Source organism: Panthera tigris, chromosome A1, assembly GCF_018350195.1.
Source record: "Panthera tigris isolate Pti1 chromosome A1, P.tigris_Pti1_mat1.1, whole genome shotgun sequence".
Taxonomy (NCBI): domain Eukaryota; kingdom Metazoa; phylum Chordata; class Mammalia; order Carnivora; family Felidae; genus Panthera; species Panthera tigris.
The window spans coordinates 157,482,137-157,504,317 of NC_056660.1; the positions used below are offsets into that span (position 1 = coordinate 157,482,137).

General features: G+C 38.7%; 2 long non-coding RNA genes across 2 annotated transcripts in view; one reads left to right on the forward strand and one right to left on the reverse strand.

Annotated features, from left to right (window-relative positions):
• Positions 1 to 16,464, reverse strand: part of LOC122239716 — a 41,529-nt gene extending 25,065 nt beyond the window's left edge. The window contains exon 1 of the long non-coding RNA XR_006219127.1: positions 16,401 to 16,464. This is a non-coding gene — a long non-coding RNA (uncharacterized LOC122239716). The remainder of the gene's footprint in view (positions 1 to 16,400) is intronic.
• Positions 14,444 to 22,181, forward strand: part of LOC122239717 — a 105,428-nt gene continuing 97,690 nt past the window's right edge. The window contains exon 1 of the long non-coding RNA XR_006219128.1: positions 14,444 to 14,547. This is a non-coding gene — a long non-coding RNA (uncharacterized LOC122239717). The remainder of the gene's footprint in view (positions 14,548 to 22,181) is intronic.

A 22,181-nucleotide genomic window follows, 5' to 3' on the forward strand; every position in this document is an offset into this window, starting at 1 on the left:
TTAGAGTCCCTGGCATGTAGTATGTGCTTAATAAATGGTAGCTATTATTATCAGTAAAGTCAGTTGCTCTTGCCATGGCTGGGACTGAAAGCATATGGAATTCTGCACCCTTTCAAATTTGCAACATCAAGTTGAATTTTAGTGAAACCAGGAGATGAGTTTCTGGAAATTTATGAACGTTTTGTCTTTCTCCAGGTGTGTGATTAGGAAAATGCAGTTTGGAAAAGAGAAATTCACTCGAAGGTCTATGGATGGCTTTGTTGGCCCATGCGGGGGGGGGGGTGGGTAACAGCACCAAGGGTGTTTGGGGAGTTGGTGGGTCCAAGGAAAGGAAGTAGCACCGCTCCTGGGAAGAATGTTGCCTTACAGATTTCCTTCTCTCAGGTAGATGCCTGCACTTATAAAAAGGAATCCTGGCAGAGGTGTTATGAGTTCAGACTTACTTATTAAACTGAATCAAACTCTGCCTTTATTTGTCCTGTGACCTGGGGTATGTGTGTCTCACCCTCCTTGTTGCTAAAAAAGGATTTGAGATGACAATATTTTCTACATTAAACTGTTGTTTTGAGAATTAAGTTAGTTAATAGATGTGCTTATTAACTACACATAATGATAGCCACAGGTAAATGCTATCATTATCATTGGTCTAATTTCCCTTCAAAGTCGATCTCAAAATACTCTTCCCCATTGTCATTTTGGAGGTTTGTAAGTAGGAAATTTAAAGAAAAAAATGTATTAAAGAAACTCACACCTCACACAAAGTAGAAATAGCAATTCTGGTTGATGAAGCACAGATTCAGTAAGGGGATGAAAGGGCTGCCATCTGTGGAGGAGGTCTGTGCTGGTTGCCAGCCCAGGAGCAGTGATCGAGACTCACTTCCTCAAAGCACCACCATGGAGGCACCAGGGTTAATTATTGTAAACCACCTGGTGGTTTAAATTCCATTTTAAATTGTATGGGTTTTTATAAAATCTTAGTTTTTAATTTGTCTTTAAAAAGTGCTGTCTCAATTTTTAAAATCCCCCTGAGCTTCATGACTCATATCATAAGAAATCTGACCTTTCAATGGAAGGGGAAAAATCTAAGTTGTTACCTTGACAACAAAAGGTAAGCGGGATGCTTTGAGCTCTGGTGTTTCTGCTATAAATAATCCATCTTTGGCCAGAACCACAAGCTAGAGAAATATTAATGTGAGAATGGAGAGGAATTAGCTGGGTTGGCCATGGGGAGAGTCTGCATATCAGGAGATTGTTTTAATCACCATTTTTAGGAGTCATTCCCAGAGGCACTTTTGTAGCAATTAACCAATAAACCAATAAAAGGGAATGAATTCAATTTCTAAAAATGGGAATTTACACAAATGAAGACTGATAATGCTTTTTCATGTGAGGGCTTTCTCTATACTTATTTGTACCATTATCTAAATTGTGTTGTTTTCATTCAGAATATTTATTCTCTGGTTTCCCAACAACCTATAAAACAGAACGAAGGGAAGCTAACAATGAACTTTGGTCCTTCAGCTATAATTTACATGATGTTACCCTGCATAGTAGCAGTAAAGGAACATCAATAAAGTTGGATAGCTTTTAAGACATTGTGGATTATTAAAAAAGAAAAAGAGGGGCACCTGGGTGTCTCAGTCAGTTGAGCATCTGACTTTGGCTCAGGTCATGATCTCGCAGTCTGTGGGTTCAAGCCCCACATCGGGCTCTGTGCTGACAGCTCAGAGCCTGGATCCTGCTTCGGATTCTGTGTCTCCCTCTCTCTCTGCCCCTCTCCTCCTCAGGCTCTGTCTCTCTCTCTGTCAAAAATAAATAAACATTAAAAAAAATTAAAAAAAAAAAGAAAAAGAAATCTAAGTCTTCTTTGGGTTGAAAGTAACAAAATACTACCAAATTTTTTTTAAACAAGCTGTACTCATGGATAGGTCTAAAATTTATGGTTATGATTATCCTTTTGCTTGCTGAATTAAATTAGAAATTAGTCTTCTGGGAAGTCCAAGTTATTTCTTAATAAACTTTAATAGTCTATGAGTCAGAGTAGGTGCTGCTAACAATGAATCTTGCAGGATTTATTGGATGGCAAGTAGGAAATTGAGGGGAACGTCTGTCCAATGGCCTGTGGAAATAGTGCATTAAAATATTTTCTGAATAAGAGGCTTTGCTCCAGTAGATTCTACCTGCTTTTCAGTAAATACACTTTATCCAGGAAGATTTCCTAAAGTTACCTTACAGTTGGATGAAATTCTCTATGACTATTAATGCATCTTATTGGCACAATGAGGTCACCCTCAGACTCACATGAACAAAATCAGATAACTTGATTTATTTTTTTTCAGATGATCTTGTTTTGTTCTTAAATTCCTACCCTGGATGATTGGGGTGGGGAGGAGCTGATTAATCTCTAGATTAAGAGACTTTTAAGAGAAACAACAACCAAATACATCATATCACCCTTGATTAAATCCCAATTCAAACAAGCCAACTAAAAATGGCAATTTGAAACAAAAACATTTATAATGGACTGCATATTAGACTTTCCCTGAAATGATTGTTAATTGCTTAAGATGTGATAATAGCACTGTGGTAATGTCTGTAGCACTGTAGAAATTGCCTGTATTTCTTGACATGCCTACTGAAGTCCATAGAAACAAAATGACATTCTATCTGGGATTTGCTATAAAATTTACTCTTTCAAAAAAGAAGATTGATTATAGAGGGGGAAAAGTGACAAAAAATTCCACAATATGAGTGAGAGATATGTGCAGGTTCATTACACTATTCTATTCTTACATATGTTTGAAAATATTCATAATTTAAAAAAAAAAAAAACCTTGTAACCTAAAACAGTCTCTCCCTCCTCTTTTCCATCTTGTAAAGATGACAGTCTAACCTCTTAGAGTAAATGGTGGTACAGTATCTCATCTTCATGGATGAGATCCCTGGATCCTCATTGGGTCTATCCCTGAAGAGTAATTGAGCCCAGCATACATGAAGCCCTATGGTTTCCTCTTGCGCATTCATTTCTCATTTATGCTTTTGGAGGTGATACTGATGCTTTGAGGCCTGGTTGTGATTCCCAGTAGACCCCTGGTTGTGATTCCCAATGGTTTGGGTAATCCATGTTCTAGCTCTCAGTTACAGAGCCATATTGTCTCTTCCACAGAGACCCCTCTTGTCTGGTGAGTTTACCAACTGATACCTTTAATTATTTCCACATGTCACCCATCATGCCCAGACATGTAGAAATTTCTAGATTCCCCTACACCCCAGGGGAAAGCCATAGAGAATCAATGGAGTAGAAAGGACATCCCATACAGTCTTTTAAGCACTTTACTCCACCAATTTTAATCTTCTCCTAGTGTCTGGTTGGATATAGTGGATAGTGCTAACCTCTGGGTTTCTCTGAGAAGCATGCATTTTTTCCAGAATGGGTCTAGAGAAGGACAAATCAAGACCTTTGTTCTGAAATCAACCCAGACTTATCTGAGTCCTTGTCTATACCCTGAGGCTTGGCTCACAATGTGGCAGGGAAGCACTACACAGTTCAGCACCTTCCTCTTGCCCCTTTCTTCCTTTCTTCCCATCCTCCTAGCCTGGTTACCTGTCACAGAAAGACTTCCCAAAGGGAAATACTCATTTGAGTATTTCCTCATTGTCTGTTTCCCTCACTAAAATGAAAATTCATGAGAACAGGGATCTTATAACTTGTTTACTGCTATATCCCTAGCACCTAAAGCTGTGTTTGGCACACATTAGGTGCTCAATAAATACATACTGGATAAATAGTCGATGAATAATCACTGTACACAGTTCTCTATAGCACTTACTTTGCAAACTATACATCTATTAGTGTAAATACTTTATTAATGGCAATATCTCCCTCTAAAACTGTTTATGAAAATTGCCTGATAAAAATGAACTTCAGTGCTTGGTAAACATTTGATTTCCAATTCTTTGCCTGAGATGCTGATTCTGTAGGTCTAGGGTGCAGATTAGGAATCTGCATTATTGCAAGTGCTTCCCACCCCCAAGGAGATTGCTCCCATTAGGGACCTTTGGCAAACATAACTCTAGAACTTAAGCCCTACAAGGCAAACACCTTATCTGGTTTTAGTCATTGGAGAGATCTGGCACATAGTGGAACCTCATTACATTGTTGCTGAATGAATGAATAACAGGTAGTGGTGAATACATGCAAGCCTCTTTGTGACTTGATATTCTCTTTTCAACAAGGAGACTGAATTTTTCTATAAAGGTTAGATGGGTTAATTAATGAAAAGCCATCATTTGACTTTCTAGAATACTATATTTCAAACCTTATGGGTGGGAATGTAGTTGTGTGTGTGTATGTGTGTGTGTGTGTCTGTGTGTCTGTGTGTGTCTTAGTACTTCATTAACAAGGCACACAGAATATAAGTATCAAGAAATCAGGCATGTATTGCTATTGGCATAAAAACAGATCAATAGAGGGGCATCTGGGTGGCTCAGTCAGTTGAGCGTCTGACTTCAGCTCAGGTCATGATCTCCCAGCTTATGAGTTTGAGCCCATGTTGGGCTCTGTGCTGACAGCTCAGAGCCTGGAGCCCGATTTGGATTCTGTGTCTCCCTCTCTCTCTGCCCCTAACCCACTTGCATTCTGTCTCTGTCTCTCTCAAAAATAAACATTAAAAAAATTAAAATATACAAATCAATAGAACAGAATAGAGTGCCCACTAAAAACCTATGCATATTAATTTCTAACCAAGGAGCCAAGAATTTACAATGAAGAAAAGATAGTCTCTTCAATAAATGGCATTGGGAACACTGGACAGCTACATGCAAAGAATAAAACTTGATCACTCTCTCACACCATTAATAAAAATTTACTCAAAGTAGATTAAAGACTTGAATGCAAGACCTAAAACCATAAAACTCCTAGAAGAAAACATAAATATAATCTCCTCGACATTATCTTAGCAGTATTTTTTGTATCTGATTCCAAAGGCAAGGACAACAAAAGCTAATATAAACAAATGGGACAACATGAAAGTAAAGAGCTTCTGCCCAGCTAAGGAAACCATGAACAAAACAAAAAGGCAACGTACTTAATGTAAGAAGATATTTGCAAATCATGTATCTGACAAGGAACTGATATCCAAAATACATAAAGAACTCATACAAATGAATAGCAAAAAAAAAAAAAAAATTAACACTCCAATTTAAAAATGAACAGAGGATCTGAATAGACATTTGTACAAAGAAGACATACAGATGGTCAACAGACACAAGAAAAGATGCTCAACATCACTAATCACCAGGGAAATGTAAATCATAACCACAATGAGCTATCACCTCATCCTTGTCAGAATGCTGTTATCAGAAATACAAGAAATAACAAATCTTTGTGAGGAAGTTGAAAAAAAAATGGACCCTATTGGACTACTGGTGAGAATGTGCAATTAGTGCAAATGGGGGTTCCTTTAAAAAATTAAAAATAGAACTACCATATGAACTATCAATTCCACTTATGGGCATATATCCAAAGAAAGCAAAAACACTAATTAAAAAAGATATATGCACCAATATGTTTATCACAACATTAGCCAAATATGTAAATAACCTAAGTATCCAGAAATTGATAAAAGAATAAAGAAAATATGGAATACACACATACACACACACACACACACATGCACACACACACACACACACATACACAATGGAATGCTACTGAGCCATATAAAGGAATGAAATCTTGCCATTTGTGACAACAGGACAACATGGATGGACCTTGAGGGTATTATGCTATGTAGAATAAGTCAGACAGAGAAAGAGAAACACTGTAGGATTTCACTTACAAATGGAATCTAAACAAACAAACAAACAAACAAACACAACTAGACCAAACTCAGAGTCATAGATACAGAAAACAGAGTGGTAGTTGCCAGAAGGGAAGGGGAATAGGGGATGTGCAAAATGGATGAAGAGGATCAAGAGGGACAAACTTTCATTTATAAAATAATAATTCATGGTGATGTACAGCACAGGGAATACTGTCAATAGCATTGTATTAACTTTGTATGGTGACAAATGGTGACTACACTTATCGTGGTGATCAGTTTGCAATACATACAAATGTTGAAACACTATGTTGTACACATGAAACTAATAGAATATTGTATGTCAGTAACACTTCAGTGAAAAAAAAATTTGTTGCGTTGTCTTCTGTTTTTTGGTGTGTTTTTTTTTTTTTTAAAGAGAGAGAGAGGGAAAGTGCACATGCACATGCACACACACAGGCTGAGGGGCACAGGGAGAGGGAGAGAATCTCAAATAGGCTCCATGCCCCACATGGGGCCCCATCTCATGACCACAACCATGTGATCACGACCTGAGCTGAAGGAGCCACCCAGGCGCCCCAAATTTAGTTGCATTCTCTTCTAAAACTGAATTATTTTTTGAAAAAGCATTTGCTAAACCATAACAATTAAATCACTGGTATTAATTATTATGAAAGAGGCAATAAATCTCGTGTCACCTTTTCAGGTATCAGGAACAGAAACTAAGATTTTTTTTTAAATTTTGTTCTGAAAGCATTTAGCAGATAAATAAATTAGATGGAATACATAAAAGCTATCATTTTTCTATTATTTTGATACGTCTGTACTTAAGATTCAAACGCTATATCTATGTGAGCAGGGAGGAAGCCAAACCACAGAACAATCGTTGGACTGGGGGGGGCAGAAAACCTGGGTACTGATTCTGACTTCACTCAGCTACTAGTCAATTTTATGACCTCTGTCAAATCACATCCCTTCTCTTTGCCTGGTTAGTTTCCTTCAGTACTAAAAAAGGTAGGGGTTCAAAAAAGAGTGGGGATTCAATTCGTTGATTTCTGGGACTTTTTTCCCAGCTTTTACATCTCACCATTAGCTTTTTGTTGTTGTTGTTGTAAAATTTTTCTCTTTTTTTAGTTTATTTATTTATTATTTTTTAATTTACATCCAAGTTAGTTAGCATATAGTGCAACAATGATTTCAGGAGTAGATTCCTTGATGCCCCTTAACCATTTAGCCCATTCCCCCTCCCACAACCCCTCCAGTAACCCTCTGTTTGTTTTCCATATTTAAGAGTCTCTCATGTTTTGTCCCCCTCCATGTTTTTATATTATTTTTGCTTCCCTTCCCTTGTGTTCATCTGTTCTTTCTCTTACAGTCTTCATATGAGTGAAGTTGTATGATATTTGTCTTTCTCTGACTAATTTTGCTTAGCATAATACCCTCTAGTTCCATCCACATAGTTGAAAATGGCAAGATTTCATTCCTCTTGATTGCTGACTAATACTCCATTGTATATATGTACCACATCTTCTTTATCCATTCATCCATCTACGGAAGTTTGGGCTCTTTCCATACTTTGGCTATTGTTGATAGTGCTGCTATAAACATGGGGTGCATGTATCCCTTCGAAACAGTACACCCGTATCCTGTGGATAAATGCCTAGTAGTGCAATTGTTTAATAGGGTAGTTTTATTTTTAATTTTTTGAGGAAACTCTATACTCTTTTCCAGGGTAGCTGCACCAGTTTGCATTCCACCAACAGTGCAAAAGACAGCCTCCTTCTCTGCATCCTCACCAACATGTCGTTGCCTGAGTTTTTAATGTTAGCCATTCTGACAGGTGTGAGGTGGTATCTCATTGTGGCTTTTATTTGTATTTCCCTGATAATGAGTGATGTTGAGCATTTTTTCACGTGTCGGTTGGCCATCTGGATGTCTTCTCTGGAGAATTGTCTATTCATGCCTTTTGCCTATTTCTTCACTGGATTATTTGCTTTTTGGGGGTGGGTTTGACAAGTTCTTTATAGATTTTGGATACTGACCCTTTATCTGATATGTCATTTGCAAATGTCTTCTCCCATTATGTTGGTTGCTTTTTAGTTTTGCTGATTGTTTCCTTCACTGTGCAGAAGATTTTATTTTGACGAGGTCCCAATAGTTCCTATTTGTTTTTGTTTCCCCTGCTTCTGGAGACATGTTGAGTAAGATATTGCTGCAGCCAAGACCAAAGACGTTTTTGTCTGCTTTCTCCTCTAGGATTTGTATGGCTTCCTGTCTTACATTTAGGTCTTTCATCCATTTTGAGTTTATTTTTGTGTATGGTGTAAGAAAATGGTCCAGGTGTATTCTTCTGCATGTCTCTGTGCAATTTTCCCAGCACCACTTGCTGAAGAGACTGTCTTTATTCCACTGAATATTCTTTCCTTCTTTGTCAAAGATTAGTTGGCCATACGTTTGTGGGTCCATTTCTGTATTTTCTGTTCTGTTCCATTTATCTGAATGTCTGTTCTTGTGCCAGTACCATACTGTCTTGATGATTACAGCTTTGTAATACAGCTTAATGTCTGGGGTTGTGATGTCTCCTGCTTTGTTTTTATTTTTCAAATTGCTTTGGCTTTTCAGTGTCTTTTCTGGTTCCATACATATTTTATGACTGTTTGTTCTAGCTCTGTGAAGAATGCTTGTGTTATTTTGATAGCGATGGCATTGAATATGTAGATTGCTCTGGGTAGTATTGACACTTTAACAACATTTGTTCTTCCTATCCAGGAGCATGGAATATTTTTCCATTTTCTTAGTTCAAACACAAGGCACTGATCTAAACATTGGAATTACCATAGTGAACAAAACAAATACCTGCTCTTAGAGAACTTGTATTCTGGCCAGAGGCAACAGATAATAAAAAGTAAAGAAAGCTAAAATAAATAGATAGGTAGGTAGGTAGGTAGATTGATAGGTAGATCGATAGATAGATGGTAGATAGGTAGGTAGATTGATGGATACATAGTTAGATAAAATGCTATGGAGAACAATTAAGCAGGGAATAGTGTGTGGGTGTAGTAAATTAAATAGGATGGGCAAAGAAATCTCCACTGAGATTTGGGTAAAGGCCTATTGCCCCTTGACAACACAGAATTCAGTGATCAAGTAAGGCTGTGGCCAGAAGCATAAAATAAAGCTAGAGACAGTGAGGTACAGACACAAATTCCTGTAAGACCCATGGAAAAGTGAACCAGTCAATTGATGTAAATGGAGAATATAGTGGTTACTCAGCTCCACCGTTGCTGTCATGTAAGATCTGGGTCCAGTGTTGACAGATATGCTCTCTTCCAAGAGAAACTGGAAATCTGAATTTTTATGTAAAATATCCTGTTTTTTTTAAGGGTTAATTATTACATTCGTTTCCTAGGGCTGCCATAACAAAGTGCCACAAACCGGTGACTTTAAAAAACAGAAATTTATTCTAACACAATTCTACAGGCCAGAAGTCCAAATCAAGATAACAGCAGAGCCATGTTTTCTCTGAGACTGGATAGCATCCTCTCTTGCCTCTTCTTAGCTTCTGGTAATGGCCAACAATCCTTACCATTCCTTGGCTTGGAGCCACATCACTCCAGTCTGAGCCTCCATTGTCACAGGTACTCCCCTTTTGCATGTCTGTAGCTCTTCTTATAAGGACACCAGCAGTACTGAATTAAGGCCCCGTGCTCCCAGTTGACTTCCTCTTAATTAACTACATTTGCAATAACCCCTTTTCCAAATAAGGTCACATTCTAAGGTATTGGGGGTTTAGCCTGCAACATATATTTTGCAGGGGGGACACAATTTAACCCCTAACAGTTATCAGTTAGGGGTTAGTGTTAGTATGCAGTTGGTATGCTTTTTAAAAAAATACTGCATTAGCACTCTGTAGGGCAAATAAATCATATACGTAGCTCACGTGTTATTTATTTATGAGCTCTGGGCCAGAGATTGAGGAGCCTACCAAAAGGGCTATAAACTTGAAATATAGTGTGGTCCCTGCCCAAGTAGTTCCTAAAATAATAAGTGAATGAATGAATGAATGGTGATGTTTATTTTATGTACCCAAATATCTAGAAAGTTATTCTATTACCAGAGAGAGAACACAGTTGGTCAAAACTATACTGAATGTTCAATACTTTCTGTGGGTTTCTACTCAAATTTGAACAGAGCTGTATAAAATAGTAACTCCCACTTCTACCCCAGCCCTCTCCCCCTCCTTCCTCTGCCTTGGATTTCTCTGCATCATAAGACTTGCACTTGTGTCTGAGATACTTCCCAGCTATTCTATGTGTTTTTTACTCATTATTAAATGCCAGTTTTTCCTTTTCTGTGACAGAAATTGCCTGTGATTTCCCCAATATCCAAATTTCCCTTTCCTTAAAGGCAGAATGTTATAGAAAATTTGCTCAACTGGAAAACAACAATTTAAAGCCTAGTTAGCCAACAGGAATAGCTAAATAGATGTAAGTGGCAGTCTTGGGGCAAGACTTCTGAAAACCTCTTTCTGTCATGTCCAACCATCCTGCTTGAAAAGCGAATATTATAACTGTAGTAACAGCAGTCATTCAGGGTCTAAAGTGACATTGACAATGAAAGCTACACACTAAGAATGGTGGAGCAAAAGAAGCAGTGTGACTTCCTGCTAATATCTTGAGCCACTATACCAGCATCGGACAGCTTCCTTCCTTCCTTTCTGTGAGAAGAAAACCAAACCCTCCTTTAAATTCTAGTGCAGGAGGTAATATTTCTGTTTTAGCCTAAACCTAATTCCTCCCTTTTCATTTCTGCTCTATATTCCAGGGAATGACATTTCCCAGGCTCCTTCTCCTTCCACTTTTCAGAGTGAGTCAGCCCATAAGACGCTCTGGTTGAATACCAGAGGACAAAAGGAGGGGAAAAGCCAGAGTATTTCTCCTCCTTTCGCTCTGCTTCAAGAGAGACTCTGTCATTCAGTGAGTAACTAACTTTCATCAGACAACCTTCTCTCCACAGAGAAACCTCCTCTTTCTGCCAAGTTGTCCCAGCCCCTGGGATCCAGGATCACCATGTCCTCCCTTCGTCTCCTCATTTGGCAGTGGTAGGGGCTCTCTCCAGTTGCTAATCCACAGGTTTCCTCGCTGAATCCTGTTGACTTCCCAGATCTTTCATCATCTGTATAATAAATTCCTGTATAAAATGCCCTCTTTTTGAAATATGTAGACTGCTTTCTGTTTTCTGAGTGGATCCTAAATGATATAGCCACTCAACTTTGCAGGAGGGAGAGAATCTTTGCTTCTCTCAGATAAACACACTGTCCAACTGCTGTATCACCCTTCAGAATACATGGAGATAGCAGAAAGAAAGCGCTAAAAGCCTTTCAATATCCTAGTCAGGCCACCAGATCCTGGGTGTTTATGGCTCCTGATAGCCAGATTTCAACCTTCCCTGAGTTTTCAGAACCAATTTAAGAAATAAAACTGAAAAGCATCTCATCTGCTTTTTGCTGGCCAGGGCTTAGCATATGCCCTTGGCAATCACATCTCTGTCAAAGACTTGCCTTGGAGTGAGCCAACAATCTAATGTGCATCCTTCTCAGCTTTTGCCACATGGACTAAGTGGAGGATGGGACCCTCTGATCTCACCACAATCTTCCCATTTTCTGCCTTTGAGGTAATCCATCCCTAGAGCATTTCCTAAATGTGTTCAGTCAACAGTTCAAAATCTTTCTCTGGCACTTGATCTACAGTGTCCACAAACGTCATCAGCTTGTGCTCTCTGGGACCTGATACTCTGGAGCACAAGCTTCATTGCTTTCCTACTTCTCATACCAGGATTCTGGAACATGTGTGCTGGAGGTGGTAGGTCAGATTTGCTGGTGATAGGTTCTTTCACCAATTCTAGCATTTCACTTGTACACTTTCTATCCTGCAAAGAACTAATTCACTCTTCTTTAAATTCTGCATTGTATAACATAGGGGTCCATACCACCCTTTCTTCTATCTTCTGTAGGAAATCTGTAGAATCATACTTATAAGCCTTCACATTATAGTTCCAGATTTTTATTGAGACATTATCTGTAATCTTGTCTTGTAGCCCCATGCTGCAAATTTCAGTGCTTGATCACACCAACCCCTTGTTGTTCCTCTTCATGAGAGGATTTGCCAAGTACACCGATAGCTCAGACTGGGTCTGCATATAATTTATCTTCAGTAGTATAGTGGTCTGGGCTTATTTCATTTAGATGGCCAGTTCCTATATTGTAGTATAACAATGCCACCCCCTCCCGTATCTGTTAAGATGTAACCCATCACAAGAATGAATCCAATTTTATTCATAGGTGATCACAAACATACAAAGGGTTCAGAGGATGGTCCAAATATTCATTTATTCTTGTCATGGAAGTTACCTTTCAGACCATACAGAATTGACCAGCCATTTAGAGTGGAAAGTTCTTTTTCCTTTTGTACTCTCTGTCCTGTCCTCGGGATATCTTTGTTGCCCCTTGTGATCAGGACAGCAAGATCTGTCCCTGTTTCTAGCCCAAGAAAACAAAGATAGATCCTTAAATTCTTCAGCGTGTAGCACCTAGATAAGGCAAACAAAACTCTGTTTGCTAATATCAATCACTTCTCGTAACATAATTTTAGTGTCTTTATGCTCTAGAAGACATCCCCTCCCCTTCAAGGGCAAGAATGGGTGACAGAAGATATCATCGTGGTACAGAAAAGAATAATCAATGGGCTAATTTTATAATAATGAAGAAAAATCAGTAAAGTTAATTTTGAAAAAGTTTTAGGGAAAATTGAATCGGAATAAGCTGAGATGAGTAAGTCCAAAGGACTTCTAGGAAAGATCTTTATAATTAGGGGTCTTTTTTTCTGTAATCATTCTCTATATAATCACTGTCTCATATATAATATTCTTCAAGATAAACAAAGATAAACCTGCAATATACACCCAAGCCTATCAATGATGAGACTGTGCTAGTGAGAAATGGTTCACATAAGAGTCCTCACCTGCAGGGGCACCTGGTTGGCATAGTCAATTAAGCATCTGAATCTTGATTTCAGCCCAGGTTGTGATCTCATGGTTCATGAGATTGAGCCCAGCGCTGGGCTCTGTGCTGACAGCATGGAGGCTGCTTTGGATTCTCTCTCTCCCTCTCTCTCTGCCCCTCACCTGCTCATGCTCTCTTCCTCAAAAATACATACATAAACATTTAAAAAAAAGTCATCAAGTTGCAAAAGAATTATCTATGAAGAAAGAAACCTCTCCTAACATGGTGAATGTGCATTTTAGAGGGAAAAGTAATCTTGTACATATTCTTTCTGCAAAAGCAATTATATTTCTTCACACAGAAATTGTTGCAAGGGGCATCAAGTGCTATTAAATGGAAATACCAATACATTACTTTTGTTCAAAACATCTCTGCCTAGCACCCCAATTTCCCACATTCCTGAATAACATGATGAAATCTTCCAGTTATGCAAAAATTAAAAAATGAGATTTGTTCTGAATAATTCTTTATATTTTTGGCATGTTGTTTGTTCTCTTGCTATGAAGCAAAGAAATATGTTGGCCTGGCATATTTTATTATCTTTTCTTAGGCAGGATGGGGAAAATGTATAAATCTGCACACCCACAAATTTCATATTGAGGGCTAGAGGTATTTTGCAATAGTAGGACAGTGGCCCCTAAACAACACAGTTGCTTTGAAAAATAAATGTAACTCACTTTTGCCTACTTTCCAAAACAGATTTCCTTATTTGGTGAAAATGTTATGTGGGAAAAACCCACAAAAGAAGAATACGTATGACTTAAGTCATTGGGCTAGAGTTTATGACTTGACCAGCTGCTTGGCTATCACATCTAAGCATACTCAGCTCTAACAAAAATGTGCTTTTACTTCCCATATGCATTTATAAGTGGGAAATGAAGCATGATATACAATCCTCATGGTGAACTTGGATGCTCCTGGGGAAAACAACAAGCTCTGCTTTGTAGAACCATAAAACATCCAATCTGGAAGTTACCACAACAGTGCATCTTTCCAGTCCCTCAATAACACGAAGAAAATTAGGGCACCAGAGGCTGTCCTGACTTTAGCACTGAGAGTCCCATGTGCCAGGAAACCCCTCAGTTCTGAGATGGTTGGTCATCCTAATATTAGGACTAGATTTCAGGTCTTCTGATTATCGACTCAGTGATGTTTGTATCACACATCTTTGTATTTACTGATATTCTAGTTGATCTACCATTAAGGACAATCTGCAAATAAGTTTATGTGCTAATTTTGCATTCCTTATATATTTAAGGACTGAGATAAAAATTTTGGTTTTGGTTTCCCCATACAGCTTTTAAAGGATTATTCCCATATGAAACATGCCCTAAATATTATTTCACTTCCTGCTCTCTCCTGTCTCTCTTTTTATTCCTAGAAAGATGTAGATTTATGTTGTTATGCATGGCTTAAGCTGATAAATCAAATCAGTAGACATTTCAAGTAAACAAACAAAATGAATTTGAGAGGTTATAAGTGTTTGCAAGTGTCACCGTGGAGACCAGAGAATGGATTGTCACCATGGAGACTTGCATAAACACTGCCTGTAATGATTTCCATGGGGAATGAGATATAGAAGAGATTTGGGAAGGAGGATATATAAATGGAGCTGGCAGTAAGTACAGCCAGAATGAGTTGTGTAAGAAGCCTGGGGATGCTAAAGTAAGTTGACAGTTTGAAATGTTTCTACGCTCACCACTGCTCCACCAGTGAACAAGAAAAAAACTTGAGGGAAGATCCCCAAATCTTAAAATAAAGAATTGGAGGTGATTTCCATCCATTCCTCCACTCCTTTGTTCACACTGGCTATCACTGTCATTATAACTAGTTCTGTACTGTGATGTGATAATAATGACAGCTAGTTTTTATTAAGTCTTACCACATTCGTGGGACTGCAATAAGCCTTTTATGATTATTATCACATTGAATTCGAACATTTATAAGGAAATGAAAATATTATTCTCATTTTACCAATGAGGAAACTGAAGCACAGAGAAGGTCATACAGTTAAAAAAATGGGGTAGAAAGGATTCATATGAGGCAGTCTGGTAACAGAGCCTATATTCCTAAGTACTTATCTGATGAGAAGATAATGTCCTTGTCTATGAGACACTTTAAATCTAAATAAGGAAGTAAACATAGTAATAAAGAATATCACTAGGGCAATAATACGGATTTCCAGTACTTATACACATTTTAGTAATTATTTAATTACAGGGTAATGTCCAACATAAATCTTACTACTTTTCCTTTTTTTACTCTGCAGTTATTATGTCACTGGGTTCTTAGTTGCAAAAACAGAATCCACATTAGCTAGCTAAAAGAGAAAAAGGATATATTAAAGTGATCCATTTACTCATGGGATATCTGGGAGGGTCAGAGAGTCATACCTGAAAGCTATAGCACCCAAATTATTCCATCTTCCTATTTCAGGGTTACTAGGGTTTTGGGTTTTTTTTTACTTTTGTTTTAAGTTTTTATTTAAATTACTATTAATTAACATACAATGTAATATTGGTTTCAGATGTACAATATAGTGATTGAATACTTCTGTACATCACCCTGTGCTCGTTATGACAAGTGCACTCCTTGATCCCCATTATCCTACCCACCTCCCCTCTGGTAACCCATCAATTTGCTCTCTGTAGTTAAGAGTCTGTTTCTTGGTTTGCCCCTTTCTCTCTTTTTTTTCCCCTTTGCTCATTTGTTTAGTTTTTAAAATTCCATATATGAGTGAAATCATATGGTATTTGTCTTTTTATGACTGACTTATTTCACTTAGCATAATACTCTCTAGCTCCATCCACATCATTGCAGATGGCAAGATTTCATTCTTTTTATGGCTGGATAGTATTCCCTTGTATATACATACATGTATACCACATCTTCATCTATTCATCAGTCGATGGACACTTGATCTGTTTCTGTAATTTGGTTATTTTAAATAATGCTGCTATGAACATAGGGGCGCATGTATCCTTTTGAATTAGTATTTTTGTATTCTTTGGGAAAATACCTAGCAGTGCAATTGCTGGATCATGGGGTGGTTCTATTTTTAACTTTCTAAGGAAACTCCATATGTTTTCCAGAGTGGCTGCACCCGTTTGCATTCCCACCAACAGTGCAAGAGGGTTTCCCTTTCTCCACACCCTCGCTAACACCTGTTGTTTCTTATGTTGTTGATTTTCACCAATCTGACAGATGTGAAGTGATCTCTCATTGTAGTTTTTATTTGTATTTCTCTGATGGTGAATGATCTTGAGCATCTTTTCAGGTGTCTGTTGGCCAACTGTAGGTCTTCTTTGGAAAAATGTCTATTCACACCTTCTGCCCATTTTTAATTGCATTATTTGTCTTGGGGGTGTTGGGTTTTATAAGTTCTTTATATATTTTGGATACTAACCCTTTATCAGATATGTCATTTCAAATATCTTCTCCCATTCTGTAGGTTGCCTTTTAGTTTTGTAGTTTCCTTTGCTATGCACAGTATTATTAGGCAGTTAAATCAAATTTACCTTAAAATGTTCATTTAAGCTTGCAGGTGGATTGACTCAAGGGTTGCACTCAGTTGGATTAACACTGGCTCGTCTCTATAAGCTCTAATTCTTCACAGAACACCTGTGGGCATCATTCCATGGCCAAGGCATTCTAACAGTTACAAAGCTTTGGAACAGGAATTTCTAGTGATCCCAAGAAGCTTTGTGTTGGGCCATTCAACCATCCCTTAGAAAGATTTTGAGGTTTGCCTGATAGCAAGGATCAACAGAATTCATTGTAATCTTAAAGGATAGCTATGTCAATAATCTTGGATAAAGTCCTTTGACTCAAATCTTGTGAAAGATTTATTTACAAATTATTGATACACACCATGAGAATTAGCCTTTATTTTGCACAGATAAGTACTCAGCAGAGAGCAAAATATATAGGACCTTTTCCTGACAGGAAGCAAAGGACAATGAAAAGCACAATGAATTTGGACTAAGAGCAAAGTTTTTGTGATTATGAAATTTAAACATATGGGGTAGTTCCTGGCACCAAGAAGATGTGCTATAACTAGTAGTTCACTTCCTCCAACACATCTAACCCAATGGTTCCTGCAAACATGAACAAATTATGGGCTAGGCTTGTGTAAGTCAGATTAGAAGTAGGTAATTTGTTTTTAACCCTTTGTATGTCATCAGTTATGTAAAGAAACCATTTCTCTTTTCTCATTGATTCAAAGTTTGTAGTCAAATATGTGACCCAACTCTATTTAGCAAATACATAGGATTTCATAGCATGAGTTTTGATACACTATACACCACGCTTCATCTTGTTTTTTAATCGTTATTTTCTCTTCTTCCCTTTTTTTTTTTTTTTTTTTTTTTTTTCAACGTTTATTTATTTTTGGGACAGAGAGAGACAGAGCATGAACGGGGGAGGGACAGAGAGAGAGGGAGACACAGAATCGGAAACAGGCTCCAGGCTCTGAGCCATCAGCCCAGAGCCTGACGCGGGGCTCGAACTCACGGACCGTGAGATCGTGACCTGGCTGAAGTCGGACGCTTAACCGACTGCGCCACCCAGGCGCCCCTCTTCTTCCCTTTTTAAAACTATTTGTATCTTATCTCACTATACTATATGCATCTTTTTGTACTTAAATCCATTTTTGGAAAAAAAAAAAGTGTTAAAACCACTTTGCCACTCCGATATACCCCAGTCATTCTTACATGGCTCCAGAAGGCCCTTCTGGTGCCCTTCTTTGAAGGCTCTGTCCTTGTAGCCCCTCAAAACCATTCTCACTTGGCCCACATTTTAGACTGGCTGTGGAATCTTTTCTTCACTGTCATCCATCTGCTTTTATCTCTCAGAGATTTCGAATGATTTCTAGTCCCTTAGAATATCCCATTCTATTTCCCAGCACTGATTTGGATTTATTTTACTTTCTGTTTTTTCTGCTATTTCTAGAGGTTAGAAAGGGAAGATGCAGCATGTGCTCAGTGTGCCGTCTTCCCATGGTGGCCCCTATTCTCTTCTTCATTCCAAATCTGCATTGCCAATACTCCTCTGAACATGCACACTCAGATGCTCTACAGAAGGCTCTACTCACAATGTACGAAATAAACACTTTACCTCAACCAGCTTCTATGCATGTGAATGCATGCTGGCACACACTATGTACACATGCATGCCTATGTGTGCGTTCCCTGAATAACCGAGAAAGAAAATGCATTGTATCCTTGCTCTACTCCCTCTCTCATCCTTATTACACAATAAATGTCCAAACCTCTAGTTACTCCACATCGTGAATACGCATATCCATACATTCCTTGACATCTTTTTATTGCTGTAGCATGATAAAATCTGGTTTTATTCCTTCAGTCCATTCTCCAAACTGGATCCAAAATGAGATACCTAAAGGGCATCACCTTTCTAAAAATCCTTCTGGCTTCCAGTGCCTGACAGGATAAATCTCAACCCTTTATACATACAGTACCTCCTTTAGCATAGTACCACACAGTACCTCATTTGCCTCTGTACTCACTGCTCCTCAATATTAAAAGTTCATACTCAGCTACACATCTTCTGTTCTTTCGTACCTCCATATTTTTGTGTGTATTGTTCATTCTACTTAGAACACTCTTCCTCACCTCAGCTCATCCTTCCTTCCTGCCTTCTTTCATTCTTCAAAAAATATCTTGTGATGCACATACTGTGTAAAGGCACTGTTCCAGACACTGAACAAATTAGTCTTTGCCATTGCTTTTAAAATGTATTTAATTTAACAAACACTTCTATAACACTGTGTGCCAGGATCACTTCAAAAAGTCTGTGAGATTCCTTTCTAGTAGGAGACACACATCCAGATGACTTCTTCAAGATTCAACTTCCATCCTCTTGGACCTTCTTCTGAATCACCCAGGCTGAGCTCAGCCCAGTAAGTTCTGCATGGACAATTGCCCAAGCGTGTTTCTGTGGTTGCCTCTGCTATGGGACTGTAAGGTCCCTGAGCGGACCCTTCCGTTTATCCCCTGAACAGTGTTAGGCACCTAATAAAAACTCAGTTAAGTGTTAATGAAACAACTGCCAAACTAACCAAATTTGATCTTGTCATTCTGCTCCTTAAAACCCTTTGATGAGTTACCACTACTAAAGGCTTAAGTCCAAATTCCTTAGCCTGGCAATGCTTTGCAGGCTGGCCCCAACCTTTCCTTCTGGCCTCAACTTCCCCAGTCCCCAGTCATGTTCCTATTGCTCTAGCCACACCAAACTATTGCTCATGCTCCCAAAATAATGTTCTCTATAATTTCTCAAGTGCTGATATGAAATGCTCTACCTGACTTGTCAACCTTTCATAAAGTTTCATTTGTCCTTCATGACCAGCTCAAAGATCACACATCCACATGTGTTACATATTCACCCCTAGGACTTGTCACTCCTATATCCACATAGTCACATAGTTTTATTTATCCCATTGTACTGTAATGATCTATTTATGTATGTCTATCTCCCCCACATACACACACACTTATTCCATGGGCTTTGGGTTCTTCAAGGGCAAGAATTCTATTTTATTAATTATACTTTATTAATCTTTGAATTCTCTATAAATTCATATGAAACATATCTCAGCTCCTAAAATATATGGGCTAATTAGGTAATGTTTGATTGAAGGATTTAATGAATGGATAGGCTTGTGTATCCTTCACTCTTCTGTGTAGGACTACTGGAGAAGGACAAAACCTCAGATTATCCAATGTTTCTGCAGAAGGTAGAATTCAAGGTCTTATTCTCAAACCAAATTCAAAAGCTTTAGATTCAAATGCTTTATTGACTGATCACTTATTCTCTATTTTTCTTAGTTTTCAAATATAAAAGATTATTTGTCTTTGGAGTGTTTTGTCCCATTTCTAGAAGAATAGTAAATCAGTACTGTCACCTGCTTATTACTTCTTACACATTCCATATACAAGACAATATTAGTTTCTTGAAGGCAAATCTCCCTTATCCAATTTAAAATACCTTTAGGTAGTCGTTGGAAAGGACCATTTTAGCCTGTCTCAAGCCTACATATTGGTAAACAGGATGTTTTCAGTGAAAAACAGCCATAGCTGTAAAAAGCCTTTTAAGAAATGTAACCTATGTTTTCCCCAGGCCACATGAACCTCAGGGTAAAATGGGGTCATGTTAATAGTAATAAAAACTGTTGCTCTGCTTTGACCCCCACTTAGTATTATAGGATCTCAAACTTTTTGCAAAACTTTCTCTTCCATCCTTAGATATTTTGAGGGGACCTAAGAAATATTTCAAATGTTTCAAAACAGTGAGTCCTCTCGGCATCCATGTGGTATCCACCATGCTTCTTCTGGCCTCTTCTCTCACTTTCTGCAAGTTGCTGCTGCTGCTGTTGCCTGGCTCCTATTGTCCAAGTTGTTAATCAAAGGGCAACTCTGACACCTTCCATGGTTCCCGATGCCACTGGCCAACTCCTAACCTGTGGCACTGCCTCCTGCTGCCTTTGAAACCATCCTCCTTTTGTAAGAGTTATTGGTGTCATGCCTTGTCTGCTTATGTACTGCACCATTGCTGCCCCAGGTGCTGCTACCACCACCTACAACCACCTACTATCACTTACCACTGCTGGTTACCACCTACTACCACCTATCACCACCTGCCACTGTGTGCCACCACCTACAACCGCCTGCCATCTCCTAGTATCACCACCTATGAGGATCTACCAACACCTGCCACCACCTATCACCACCTCTTGCCACCACTATTACTGCTTCTTCTTGACACCTGTTGTTGTGTTCTACAGGCCCCAAAGCTGTGTGGAATGGGTTCCCAATCTCACAAATATTTTAAGGACCATAGTTCTCTCAGTTTTAACTTTCAGACCCTTCTTACTTTATTACTTGAGTATAAATCCAAACAAGTTATATTTTGCAAGTGAGTTGAGTTTCATATTTTCAGTATCCTCATACTTACCCCTCTAATCCAGTGACCATACCCATCTTGTGCACCTGACTCATTCTTTGCTTAGGACTGTCTCACTCCCAGAAATTCCATAGCTACTTATACACATACACATGCTAAGCCAGCCTATGGTTGCATCACAGACACTCAAGCTAGCTTCAATTCATACGTACATACATACATACATACTTGTTCTTATTGAAAATATCAGAGAAAACTCAAAACTTACATGTTTTCTCTGGTACTCTGAAGTTTCTCTATTTTTCTCTGGTATTATGAAATTGCTGGTGGTGTGGAATTGTTCTGAAAAGGTAAAAGCTGGCATTACTTCATTTACCTTGAGGAGTATCCATTGGGATAGCTCAAGATAAAGTTATGTTTTTTAAGACATGAAGTTACGTCCTTGTAGAGTGGAAGAAGTCTGTAGGTAGGCAGTTAAGGGCTAGTGATGAAGCTTTGTAAGGTCACCAGCACCCATCTTTCAGCTCCTCCATCCTCAATGCACACAGCACACCACAGGACCCCAGATTGCTGTGGGAGCCTCAGACACTGTGATTGCATTCCAGCCAGACATTTCCACTTACCTTCCATGGGCCAGAAGTTGGCCACAATGACACATTTAGCTGCAAAAGAAGCTGGGAAATGTGATCTTTATTATAAGTATCCAGGTCTTCAGCTAAATCAGCAGTAGTGTTACCAAGGAAGGAGTCAAGAATATATATTTGGGGATAGCTTGGACTCTCTGCAAGAAAGATATGGGTTTCTTTTGTCTCCTCTTTTTGTGGATTTAAAAGTGGTACATGGAAGCGGAACAGATCATTGAATTTCTTGTGCCACCCACATCAATGTGTGGCACGACCACCTATAGATAACTTAATTCATGTTTCATTCTCGTTGTTGTTGATACATTTTCCTTTCCTATCCTGAAAAGTTGGCTCAGTCTTTTGTCTACGTGACTAACAGACTCTTGTGTTGTAGAACCAAAAGCAGAAGCTTCCAGGTGCCTGGCAGGTAAACTCAGTCTCCATGTGTAAACTCATGGAAACAATGGCAGCAAAGTATCTGAAAGAGTAAGATGGTTCCAAAGTGTATGGAAAGCAAAATTGGATCAATTTGAGGCAGAGAGAGGCATTACTATGTCCTTAGAGCTGAAGGGGTCAGTACTTTGGCCATTCCACAGGGAGTGGGGACTAGTGCCATGCTCATTCATAGCTCTCTGGGACACACATACATCCTACCTTAGATTGACTATGTGTTGTGTCTCAGGAAACCAGATATGGGTCTTGAAGCACCTCACAACCTTGCAAACGTTCCCTATGCTCATGCTGTGCATTTCCCAG